The 12401-nt window shown below is 42.3% G+C and overlaps 1 protein-coding gene across 2 annotated transcripts in view; it reads left to right on the plus strand.

Annotated features, from left to right (window-relative positions):
• The window catches only part of IGF1R (insulin like growth factor 1 receptor), a 170805-nt gene that overhangs the window by 113472 nt on the left and 44932 nt on the right, over positions 1-12401 (plus strand). The window lies entirely within an intron of this gene.

The following is a 12401-nucleotide window of genomic DNA, read 5'->3' on the forward strand; positions in this document are numbered from 1 at the left end:
ATATCAAGGCAGACAGCTTCGTCTGTTCCTAAATCTTCTGCCTTTTGCTGTAACATGGAGTAACTCCTCTTTTTTTTAATTGCATTTATCCCCCCAAACTCTGCATCAAAACCAGCCACTTGATTAGATTTCATACTTTGTAAAGCATTTTGAGAACTGCTGATTAAAAAGCACTGTATGAATGTGAAGTATGTATTTTTCTGTTACGAAGCGTTCATCAAGTTTAATTTGTGGGAACCAAGGCCAAGAAGCTGATGCTGGTAGGAACAAGCACTTTAAAACCTGGGCAAGGGAGGCAGAAGCTTTGTCAGATGAACTGTTGGTCCAAAAGCACTGCCCAGGAAAGGTATAAATGGATTAAAAGTTTCCCATGTGGTGAAGAGGGAGTAATGAGGAGTTTGGAGATGTTCTCTAGCAGTTAATCCTTGCACTGGCAGCGTGGCCAGCAGTGGATGCTGCATCCACCAGGGGATGATCTCTGGGATCTCTGGGAAGCTGCTTTGCTCTCTGCCATCACTTTAACGAGCAGTGGTGCCTGCATAAAGTGCATCAAATGAATCTGAGAAATGTCTCAGCTGAAATATGCATTAAGGGTAGTAGCTGGCCCAACCCCTTAATTTTTCCCCACGTCATTCCTAATTCATAAAAACAAACCATAGAACAGCCTTGAACTTTGTGCAAAAATCTGTTGCTCTGTAATTTGCAATTTAAATGATACTTCTGTATTTGACTGCAGGCAAGATCAGCTATTCTATTCCCATCCAATTTAATGCTTTTAGTTTTGGGTGTGTGCGTGGGACATCCTGGAATACTAATTATTTTTTCTCCTCCCTGTTTCTTGTTGCAGAGCCATCAACAAGCAGGATCTACTGTTTTTGGTAGTTCCCTTTCATTGTTTTTCAGTGAAGGTTCTGTTTGCAAATTCGGATTTGTCTGGGATTTGTTTGTTTTTTAACCAGTGTGATTTTTAAACAGTGTGTTCTGGCTAGTGTTTGCATAATTTACAGAAAACTTAATGGGTATGGAAGTTGAAGTTCATATAACTGCAGAGAAAGCAAGGCCTGCTCCTCTTGAAATAGAGACATATCCATTTGTTGTTTTATGTTGCAGTTGTAAACATTGGAAGAGAAATACCATTTCTAATGATGGAATAGGAAAGTGGTTCTCAAATTAAATGTGGCAATACAGCCCTGTCCCCCTCCAACTGGCCAAAACCAGCCACTGGTCCCCTTTTATAGTGAGCACCAGCTGGACCAGAGGTGGTACATAACTGTCACAACATTTCTCAGCATCAGCATTAAATGTTTGTGGGGGTGATATGGTATTGATATCTGCAGCATGGCCAGAAATATTTTGTTCTTGGTCTGCTTTGTGTTTGGTAAATATACAGCTGGAGAATGTAGGGAATGGCATGGCTGGTGTGCTCAGAACAGATCAGTGCAAAGAGGAGGATGTGCCTCTGAATAGTAAAAACCCAGTGCAGCATCATGAGGAGGTGGAAAATGGGAAGTGTGGTGATGCTTTCACCCCTTTGACCTCTATAACCAAAGAGATCTGCAGTTATTGGCTCAGGGAGACCTGTAACTGGAAGAAAAGGTAATTGCAGTCTTGTTACTATGGTATTATTGAGAAATAAAGCTTAGAATTCAATAAATTTTCCATTTGTAGGTGTTTGTGGACGTCCTATAAATCCAATAATTTCTGGGGTAAACGAGGTTGTGGAAAGTTTCATGGTCTGTCTGAAGTCTGCACGTTCTGCATGAAGAACCTGTAAATACTGATATTACTGAATTGCAGAGCTTGTTTGTTTTGGAAACCTGGGTTTTCTCCTGTAACTAATACTAGCCCTCTGCAGAATTAATGAAATCCTTAGTGGAATTTTAACATTAAAAGAGAGTTTCTAAAACCTGTAGAAAAGGGTCTGTCAAATTATCACTTGTTGTAGAAAAACATCATTGCTGTACTTCAGCATAAATATTTTTAAAGTATGTAAATAATATGAAACGTTAAAAAAATTAAGTGGTAATACTAAGTTTTGCTCTATTCAGTTCTTAAAAAAATCTTTCTATGATTTTACTCAGTGGTTTAGATGGATGAAAACATAATCCATATTTAAATCCTTTCCTCAAAGTGTAGTGAACTTTAGCTCCTTTGATAAATTTAGATAATTTTTCTTCTTGCTAAGCTGGAGGAGTGTTTAATAGCTCTTAAAAGTTTGTCTTGTGTGGCAAGTGATGGAAAACAATTGCACCAGTAGAATTGCTGTAGAGATGGGGAGAGGTACAGCTCATGTTTTCTCTTTGAACATCTGAGTCACCAGAGCTGCCTGTTAATCCTGACAGCATTATTGCAAAGCAAAGAGAGCTGCTGAATAAATTCAGGGGGAAAAAAGCTGCAGCACCCCTGCCTACCCACAGCAGAGACAGTCACCCTGGGAGTACAGGGAAGGAGGGGCAGGTGTTCTTGGTTTGCCTTCTAGGAGGATTTAGGAGCTGTCACTCTCAGCTACACTATTCTAAGGGAACATTTATTTTCCTAGGGGAAAACGTTCTCAGTTCAGTTACACAAAGTTGTCCATGTTCACCACTTGCTTTCCTGATAATGTTTTATTACAAACTTTTGAAGTGTAGTCCAGATCTTGCCTTGCTTTGTTATGCAAAGCATTTAGACCCCTGGATAAATTCTTCTGAACTTGGTTTTCAGCAAAACCTCTTAGGAAGACTTGTGGGTTTCTTGCTTTTTGTGGGTTTTTTATAGCTCTGGTACTCTAATGAATCAGTGAAGCCTAGAATGTCAAGGGTTGGAGGGGACCTTAAGCTCATCTAATCCCAAACCCGCTGCCATGGGCAGGGACAATTTTCACTAGACCAGTTTTCTCAAGGCTTTATCCATCCTGGCCTTGTAGTGAATCCACCTCCGTGAGTGTTAGACCCTAATCCCAACCACCAACAACATATTTTGAATTTTAAAAAATGTCTGTACCTATTTTCCCTCTGATTTTTGGATAAATATTTATTTATATGGAGCATATATAGGAACTGTGAATTAAAAAAAGCTTTGTGCCCCTCAGGTGCCTGGCATGAGTTCAAAATGCATCGTGAGGCACCTTTGCAATGACAAAACCTCAGATTTCTCGCTGGGATTTTTGAACTGCAAAGTGTTTCTGCCCAAAAGATGGGATATGATTGCATGAGTCTAGGATGGATAGGGGGTTCATATGTCACCCAGCCCTCATTTGTATGTAATCCAGTTTTTCCTTATTTTGCTGCATTTAGATACCTGATAGAGTCTCTTTCTCTGCCAGCCACTGGAGGTCTGCAGTGGGCCAGCATCACTGAACACACCATGCTCCCGAGGGTGTTCTGGGTAAAATTTGAGGGTTTTGCCTCCTTTGGATTTTGAGGGGCCAGTGATTCTGTCAGGCTTGGATATGCCTGGTGCCTGTGGTGTGTCTGTGCTGTAGGTGACCCAGGAGCTGCTCAGTGGAATCACTGGGGTGAGTGTGCAGGAATCCCAGAGGGACTGTGCTGCAGACAGAGCATTGATCCCCAGCCCGGTGCCAGCCCGGCGTGTCACTGCCCAGACATGGCCTCTAATACCAGCTTCAAGATGAGCTGCCAAAACCACAGTGCTCAAGGCCTCTCCCTCTGAGTTGGGCCAATGCTCGAACGAAACAGCCCCCAGCTTGTTCCTCCGGGACACAGGCCTGCCTTGTTAGGAAATCGGTGAAGTTTGGGAACCCACAATACCTCACATAGCTCTGTGTACAGTAATGGAGGGTGGAAATAGGGCCATAGGCATGAGCAACCAGACGAGTTATAAATATAGAATACTCTCTCAATTCCAGTTTCGTTAGTCATGGGAGGACAGTGAGAGTTTTATAAACTTATAAGGAATATACAAACAGTTCTGAATTTAAAATAACTCTGTATAATTTTTTTAGTGTGTGAAAAGAATATTCTTTTTTGAGAGCATCCTTGTAAGTATCTGCTATACACAGAGCGTAAGGATCTGCGTATTTATATGTTCATGTGAATGTGACTTGAGATGACAAAAAAAGGTACCGGAGAAGAAAAGCGTAGCTCAAACGTGCCAAACTCGAGCAAAAACAGAGTGGGAAGCAGCGTGCTTCCCACTTTGTGCCAATATCAAAAACATGAATCCCCTCCTTTTCTTTAATAAGTGCTGTCTGATGCCGTCTCCAGCTTCAGAGCAGCCAGGCAGTGTCTGGGAGCTGGCTTTGCTGCAGCCTGGAGCCCCTGTCGGATCCAGGGATACAGCTCACCTTGGCTGTCCTTCCTACAAATAAATAAATAAACCTCTGGTACTCCCTAATCTGATCACAAATCCTTACTGCAGGGAAGGATTTAGAAAGTCCCAAGCAATGTCATTATTATTTTTCCCCAGTCATGCTAGCAGGAATTCCTCAAAAGCGTGTGGAAGTGTATCAGCAGAGGCAGCTCGAGCACGGCAGTGCGAGCTGAGAGCGCGCGGCCGGCAGCGCTGTGCACGCCGTTTGTCCCGTGAGTGCATTCTGTGTGCCTGCAGTTTCTGGGGGATGTCACAGTCAAACAGTTTATTTATCAAGCTGTTGGGAGAACCAAAATAGTTCAGTCTCACAACGGAGGAGGTTTTTAAAGATAGTGAGCTGAGCACAGGCAGGATGACACTGTCATCCCTCACTTGGGTTAGCAGGAAGCACTGAGCACTCCCAGCTGCTGCTGTTCCATCCATGCTCCTTGCTGACCCAAGGCACTTTTCCCCAGTCCCTTCTGACTCAGGTGTTTGAGTCCTTTGCTTAGCTTGAGCTGTCTGGGGATTCAGAGCTGCTGAACTTGCAATGTTCACTTTGGGTTTGTCGTGTCCAGTGCCACAATGGACTGGGAGCATCCTTGCACTTCCTAAAGCAGATCCTGCAGCCCAGCTCCAGCTTCCCTGTGCACACACAGAGCTGGTCAGGAACCCCTCAGCAAACAGGCAAATGTTGCAGCAGTTCTGTTGTCCACACATCAGACCATGGGAGGGTGGAGTTAAAAGTTTAGATCCAGATATTTCAGGGTGATTTACAAATTATTAAAGCAATTTGCATCAAGTCTGAAAAGATAACTTTTTCCCATTTCCCTCTGAGACGCTTCCATCCATGGCTGTGGTGTGAGAGGGAAGTAATTCTAATATAGCTATAGCTTTAAAGTCAGCTGTATCCTTCCCACTGTCAGTGTTGCCTGTAAATTTGTTAAAATGCATTAAGAAATGGATTCATGCACAATCTTCCTGTCTGCTTTTAGGTCTTAGAAATTCTGGAACTTTCGGTATTCCCTCTGCGTTTATAATAGAGGAAGCTTTAGAATGAAAAATATATTCCATGGCTATTAAAACCAAGGAAAGAGCTCACCCTTTGGTAGTTGTGGATCTCTAGAGCACAATCTTTAGTTGCTGTCAGATTTGCTTACACTCTTGTACTTCTGGAAGTCCTAAAGGAAATACTTTATTTGATCGTTTTAGCATAATTGCCTTAATATTGTTTGGAGCATCGTTGCTGTTGTTAGCAGGGTGCCTTTCACTTGCAATGTACAAATATCATAAGTGATGTCATACTCACAGATTTAGTAGTTTTTTATTTAAAACAAATGCACCAGGTGTCTCTGATAACTTTGCAAACCATCAGCATTCTTGCAGCTTGTTTTGCCCTTCCAGTATCATCCTACTCTTTTCTCAGGCTCCTGAACATCTGGATCTTAATCCTGGTTTTAGTGGCTTATCTCAATGACAGGTGAACAGCTTGAGAAATCTTGCTCTGTAGTAAAGCAGTTTGAATGTTTTTGGTTTTTCTGGCTTTTTCCTTGAATTTGCATCTTTCTAATGTTTAGAACTTGGCAGGTATTGTTATTTGTAATTGTCGTCTGAATTGGAGATGAACAAAAACTTTCTAGGTTTACCCCACTGTGTGTGTTATGAACAGTTTTCCTGAAGAAGCTTTTTTCCTCTTTAATTTTAGTGTAATTAGCCTTTGGCTGGAGCAGTGTTGATTCAGCCTCCAAGACGAACATTCTGTTTCGTTGCTGGTGCCAGAATGGTTAAGCTCTTGATGGGTGTAAGGCATGAAAGCAAAAGGGCATTCCTGAAATGGAGCAGGAGCTGAATCCCTCCGAACCAGTGACTCTTGTTTGCCCTGGATTAAACTGCCGTGATCCTTCGGCATTAAGAGAACGACATAATTTAGGCCAGTGTGATAATGTTATCAGCCTGTCTTCCTCCTTTAGAATAAATCTGGAATGTGAATAGTAGTCCTCCTCCAGCTGGGCTTTTGCCAGGAGATGGCTGACCAGCACTCCTTGCTTGCAGTATATTAATTAAATCCTGTAAAGCTTATTGCCTTACACTTGCAGCATTTGGAAGACAGGCAGATTAAATCTAGCTTTAAGCAAGAACAAGTAAAACCCCAATATATCGCTCGTAATCTGCAGCGAAAAGAAAAATAATTTGCCTCAGAGCCGTTCTTCAGCAGCACTTTGCTTTCCTTATCTGTTAATGCAGAGTTCAGGAACTTCAGTTGTCCCTTTAGGAATGTGGACAAATCTGTGACAGTGAGTAGTGGGGGATGGCAGTGGATGGGGAGCAGCTTTCACCACCACGGGGGGACCCTCGTGTTCCTGCCTTCATCCCCACTCTGGTCAACGTTACTGTTCTGATTTGCATCTTCCAGTGGGAAATTTCCTCGTGCGTAGAGGAAACGTTTCTGGAGCAGTGCAGTAAGGATGGTAAAACATTCCCAGCCAGTTTGTTTACCCAGTGTTGAAGATAGAGTGCAACTGGCCCCAACTCCCCAGAGATGGTTGTGTATCTGCCTCCGTGGGGTTTGTTTATGTGCTGAATTCATACTGGCGTGGAAGGAACTAAATGGACTTGTTTTTTTCCTCATTCTCCTGAGTGCCAGCTGCAATGATGCCAGTCTGGGCTGTGCTGGGCTACATAAACTGTTTTGAAAGAGAATGCAATTTGTGCTGCCTGGGTTTGTCAATAGCTCGTGTTTGTTTGCACCTTCCTTACGCACTTGGGAGCAGACACGCACTACCTGTGCTGTCCGTGGGTTCCTGTTGACTGTGGGATAAGGTGGTTGTTTTCTTCACTCAGGTTTCCATTTACTCTCATTTTGGTGTGATGGGAGTTCCTGTAACGCTGCTGGAGCATTTAGCAGGGTTGATTGCTTCATTTGCAGAAAGCTGAAAGGATATGGGAGTTATGCAGTGCCAAAGAGTGTCCCCAAGTCCTCTGCTCTGAGTAAAATGGATCTGGCACACATGTTGTTTTGTATCACAGCTGGGAAGCCTGGAAGCTGTTTTGGTATAACTTCTAGGGTAAGGAATGAATGAGAGGTGGCCAAAAGAGAGATGTGTGGGGTCATCAAACTCCAGTGTATCCAACTGGAATGTGCTCATTGAATGATGAACGTTTTCCTCTCTGCTTTATAGACTTCATTGCATCTGGTGGAATTCTGAGAGTTTCCAGGTGCTGGACCTTCCTCTCCTAACCTGTCTCCCACTCCTTTCTTCCACTTCCTTTGCTCCAGAATCATCTACAGGTTCCATCTACTGCTTCCATCCAAGCAGTTGACTCCAGCTGCTGCACAGCTGGCTGTGTGTTGTTTTTCACCTGTAAAATTCTTAGGAGAGGAATGCAAGAACAGATTCCTTGATCAATCTTTCATATGATTAAAAATTGTGCGGTTAGTGGGCTGATATCAGGCTGGGCAAATCCACTGAGGTTATTTTGAGGTTCTGGATGCTTCATCACACCCACTCCTTCATGCAGGGATAAAGGCATATACAGCATCTGTGACAAACAGAAATACCAAGAAGCAAGAGACCAAAAAGCTTTGTGTGGAGGCTGACCAGGTGTAGTGGGAAGAAAATAATTCCCTGAACAACTTCAGAATAATTTCAGGATCCTTGGAAAGGTCCCAGGGATAAAAATGGGTTGGTAGTAACTTGGGTTTAAACATGGAAACACATGACTGATCCCTAGTCAGACATAGCTTGTGGGCCATACACTTAATGCCCTCTTGGTGTAAGTTTGGATATATCCAAGTTTTTTGCTGGTGGGCATGACTCTACATATTGGAGGTTTGAAAGGAGGATACAATCTCTTTCAGGTCCTAGATCAGTGCTGGATTGAACTGAACTTTTGAGATCTAGCAGTTAATGTCAAAAGCTGCCAGACTTTTTGCCTTAACTTTTAGAAAGTGGTTCAACATGGCAGCGTTTTTTGCCTGCAAGATTTCACTGACTATGAGATAATGAGTTTTAGAGATGGGGGAAAAGAAATGAGAAAAAACTACACCATTGTTGATAAGCTGCTAATGGTTGTTTCTGTGGTAATATAATGATTTACACAACTGCTCTGAGCGGCCTCTTCAGTGCCTTGGAGATGACTTTTGCCCATATTTCTGTGATCAGAACACTCTACTGCATGTATTTAATATGTGTATTTCCTTTTATTCTGTACTTTTTGATTCCAGCCCTGACCATGAATCACTGGAAATGGATTTTCTGAGTAATGTCTCTCCAGTCTCTCTATTCTCACAGAATATTGGGCAAAAGAAATCAGGTCTTGTATAGGCTGTTTGAGCATTTAAAGTCAGCTGTTTGAAAGGCCGTACCAAAGTTTAGTCCATTAAAATGCAATATTTTTAAAATCCTGTCATGTAGAAGGATTAACATTCCAAAAGTGACTGTATTTTTCTGTCTTTGTGGATAAATTTAGACAGCTAATTTTTTTCAGTAGTTGGCTAGGAGAAAACACTCCCTTCCTCCTCTGGTTTCTGCTCAAAACGAGGTGCGTTTTTCCCTCCCATTTTTTTTTCTCTGAAACATTTATTTTATCTGAAGGATGCTCTAAAAAAGCCAGAAAGAGTATACAAAAACAAAAAAACCAAACCAAAAACCAAAGAAAGATCAAGTATCTTTTTACAAGGAGAGAAAGAATCTTTAAAAAATATTTATCCCACACTTGGCAACCTTTTGCTCGCCCGCATGTGACTGGCGCGGTGCCATCCTTGGCCGAGGCCGGCGCCTCTGCTTGCCAGGAGTCTTCCTCCTCTGGCTGCATTTTCACTCCCTGTGACTGATTGTTTATTCACCTGATTTTTCTGCTCCAGCATCGCTGAAGTCATGGCGTCTTGGAGATGATAAGAACACTTTGTCTGCCCGAACTGCGCGATAGCCATGATGTCAACGCGGGGCGTTTGCGGCGAGCCCTGGCGTGGTGCGCGCTCCGCATAGCAGGCAGGGATTAGATGTCAGACAAACTTACTGCCACCTCCTCAGCCTCAGCCTGTCCAAAAGGGAACTCTTGTAAATACAGGCAGATGATTTGTTGCTTGCTTTTTAATTTCTCCCCCCCCTCCACCAGAGCTGTGTTTGAGGATTTCCAAACCTTGCTTTGTGTTTGCAGTTCTGGTTTAGCATCTTGGGGGTTTTAATTGAGGATAATGAGTCTCTGAGTCAGATTCTCTTGGGGCTCCTTGTGTTTCTAAGATGTTTCTGGCATTTAGTTTTAAGGTGTCCCCTTGATGTGTACGTCAGGTCTGAATCTAGTTTGCTCAGTAAGCAGGCATCATGGAATTAAAAATTTTGCCTTTTTTCTTCTTTATCAGTCATCATAGTATCTTAATAGTATTTTGAAAATAATTTGTTGGCAGGGAAAACTCATTTGAAGAAATCAGAGAGAAGGTGAAATACGGATGGACAGTGAAAGTTCTGTTGTTGGTTTTGCTCTGGGAAATTGGATTTGTGGCTATTGATAGCCTTGTACTGTCTTTCTCTGAAGATCTGACACCTCTTTCACCCCCTAAATGTACTTGGGTGCTGGTCTAGTCAGGCCTCCATAATCTCTATTAAAGTACTTAAGGGTTTGCCCTTCTCCACATCTTGCTTTGACTTCCTCCTCCCATGGCTGCCCTCCAAGGTCTCTGAAATTTTCCATTATTTTGGTATCTCCATGTGATGACAATTAAGCATTTTTTGCCCTTGGGCTTGTCAGCAAGGGTTTGTTCAGGGGATTGTTTTTTTTTTTGTATTCGTCATCAGCCTTCATGTTCTGAGACACTGTTGTACCTGGCTGATAAGTTCTGTCCCCAAATGTCAGCCCGCTCTTTGCTCCTGTTTGTGTCTCTCATGTTCTTGCAGAATAAAGTCAACAAGTTACTGAGTGTATTGCAGGGCACTTTTTTGGCCAGAGTATTTGGAACCTGCGTTTTACATGTTTTGGTGCAAATCTAGGAGACCAAGGAGCACAGTTTGGGAGGGTGGGGGGAGGATAGATGGGTCTGGACTGTGAGGTCAGCCAGTATTGTTTAGTAAGGTTTTTAGAACAGGGATATCTGAGGGAGCTGGCGTGTAAGGCAGATAAGGCTTTTTTGTTGTTGATAATATGTCCTACACACACACACAGAAGTTCTTGTTCTGCCTCTTCAAAGAAACAGGATACCCGTATTGTCTCCAGGCTGAAAACTCTGCCAACGTTAGCAAGAACAAGCAGAAAACAGGACTGAGGAAAAAGGGAGGCTGCTGAGCTTTTAAAAAATTATCTTTATAAAGTTTTCAAGAGTTCACGTTAAAATGGTTGTGATTAAAATATTACTATAGTTTTGAAAACCTGTTTCACTGATTGCTTTTTTCATGTGAACTTGTGTATCCTTCTGTGTTCCAATTTATATTTCCATAGACCAGAGTCAGCAGATTTAGCAGGAGATGCAGGGAATCCTATTTTTATAGCAGACTGCTCATGAATGGCAGAGGCATTAAGGGAATACAGGAGTCTTTCCCAGGAATGAAATAAACTTAATCTGTGTTTATCCCAATACTTAGTACAGCAGTGTTTGTTTTCCAGCAAATTGTTCAGATGAAAACAAAGAAATAATGTATTTAATCAATACATCCAGTAATGAACTTTGTGGAGGCATGGGGTGGGGTGTGTGTGTTTTTTTTAGTAGGGCTTTGAACTGGAAATGTAGCTACCACATGAAATCTGAGTTCTGGCACCCACTCAGCACAGCAGTCCATCTGCTAGCAAGACACACTGATTTATTTTTTTTATTTAATCCCTCAGTAGTGCCAGATGCAAGTCCTGTGTACCTTAAGGTGAAAGGCAATTTGTGATGCCTTACTAAGGTGGCATCTGGGCAGACTTCTTTTGCACTGGTGCAGATTACAGTCAAAAAGAGAATACACACCTGCACACGTGTTTTGTTTTGGTATATGGGTTTGGTGTATATGGTTTGTTTCCTTTTCAAGAGAAAAAAAATCATCCAGCATCTTCAGACAGTGAATTATTTAGCAGTGATTGCCTCTACGTTCCTGCTCTCTGTAGTCTTACAGGCTCTGCGAAAATTTTCTCAATTTGGTTTTCATGTAATTGTTGTGGTACCTGAGCAGGTACCAGCAGTGCTCATGGTCCCACCTCCTTGTTCTCACAGTCTCCCCCCTCCATCTATTTCAAAACAAGGTGATTAAAATTAATCAGAGTCAATACAGAATCCTTCTGACAAGAAACGCAGAGTTCTTCAATGGCATTTTGGCAAGTCCTTTTCAAGGTGGGCACTACTTAAAGCTGTCAGAAAATGCTCTTTTATTATCAAAAGTCAGTGTAAGGTGTTAACATCCTGGATGCAGAGCTCTGAGCAATGGGGGTTTTTGTGAGTTTTGGTTTGTTTTTGTGGGGGAATTGTTGTTGTTATTACTGTTATTATTATTGCTTAATAGCAGTCTTGAGCGTTTTGTCCTGTGTCAAGATGGTGGAGTTCTGCTGAATTGGGACTGTAAAAACTGGAGAGCCTGGACTTTATGGGAAGAAGAGGCCATTAAAATTTTAGGGTGTTTAGTCCTGCATTAAAACAACACCGTAGCTGCAAACTGAGAGATAAATCACAATGAAGAACTTGTGTGGAGTTTCATCAGCTGCTTCAGTGGTCATTTTTGGGATGTTAACTTCTCTCCTGATTGTCTGCTTTCTGCTGAAATCATTCAGTTTAAATGTCTGTGTTGCTTCACTTGGATCTCTCTGTAGTGGCACCACTGAAATCCAGTTTTCTGCTGTTGTTACTGATACAGTGTTTTAGCTAAGTTAGAAAGTGGCAAGCAGCTACTTAATGCAAACCAGATTTGCAATCTGTGTGTTGCCAGAGCCTCTGGCACACGGCTCATGTGGCTAAAAGGCCATAGAGTGCTGTAATCAAAATGCTGTTGTTACATAAATATAATGCTGCCACTTCTTTTGATCTAGCAGTGGTGAGCTCGGCTGCTGAGGATTCTGCTCTTTGTTCGTGTCTTCCAAGCTGAAATGCTTTCACATAAAACAAATGTCTCCATAAATTTTTGCACCCCTTTTTTTTCTTTTTTGCACCC

The sequence above is a fragment of the Agelaius phoeniceus genome, chromosome 13 (genome assembly GCF_051311805.1).
Source record: "Agelaius phoeniceus isolate bAgePho1 chromosome 13, bAgePho1.hap1, whole genome shotgun sequence".
In the NCBI taxonomy this organism is placed as follows: Eukaryota; Metazoa; Chordata; class Aves; order Passeriformes; family Icteridae; genus Agelaius; species Agelaius phoeniceus.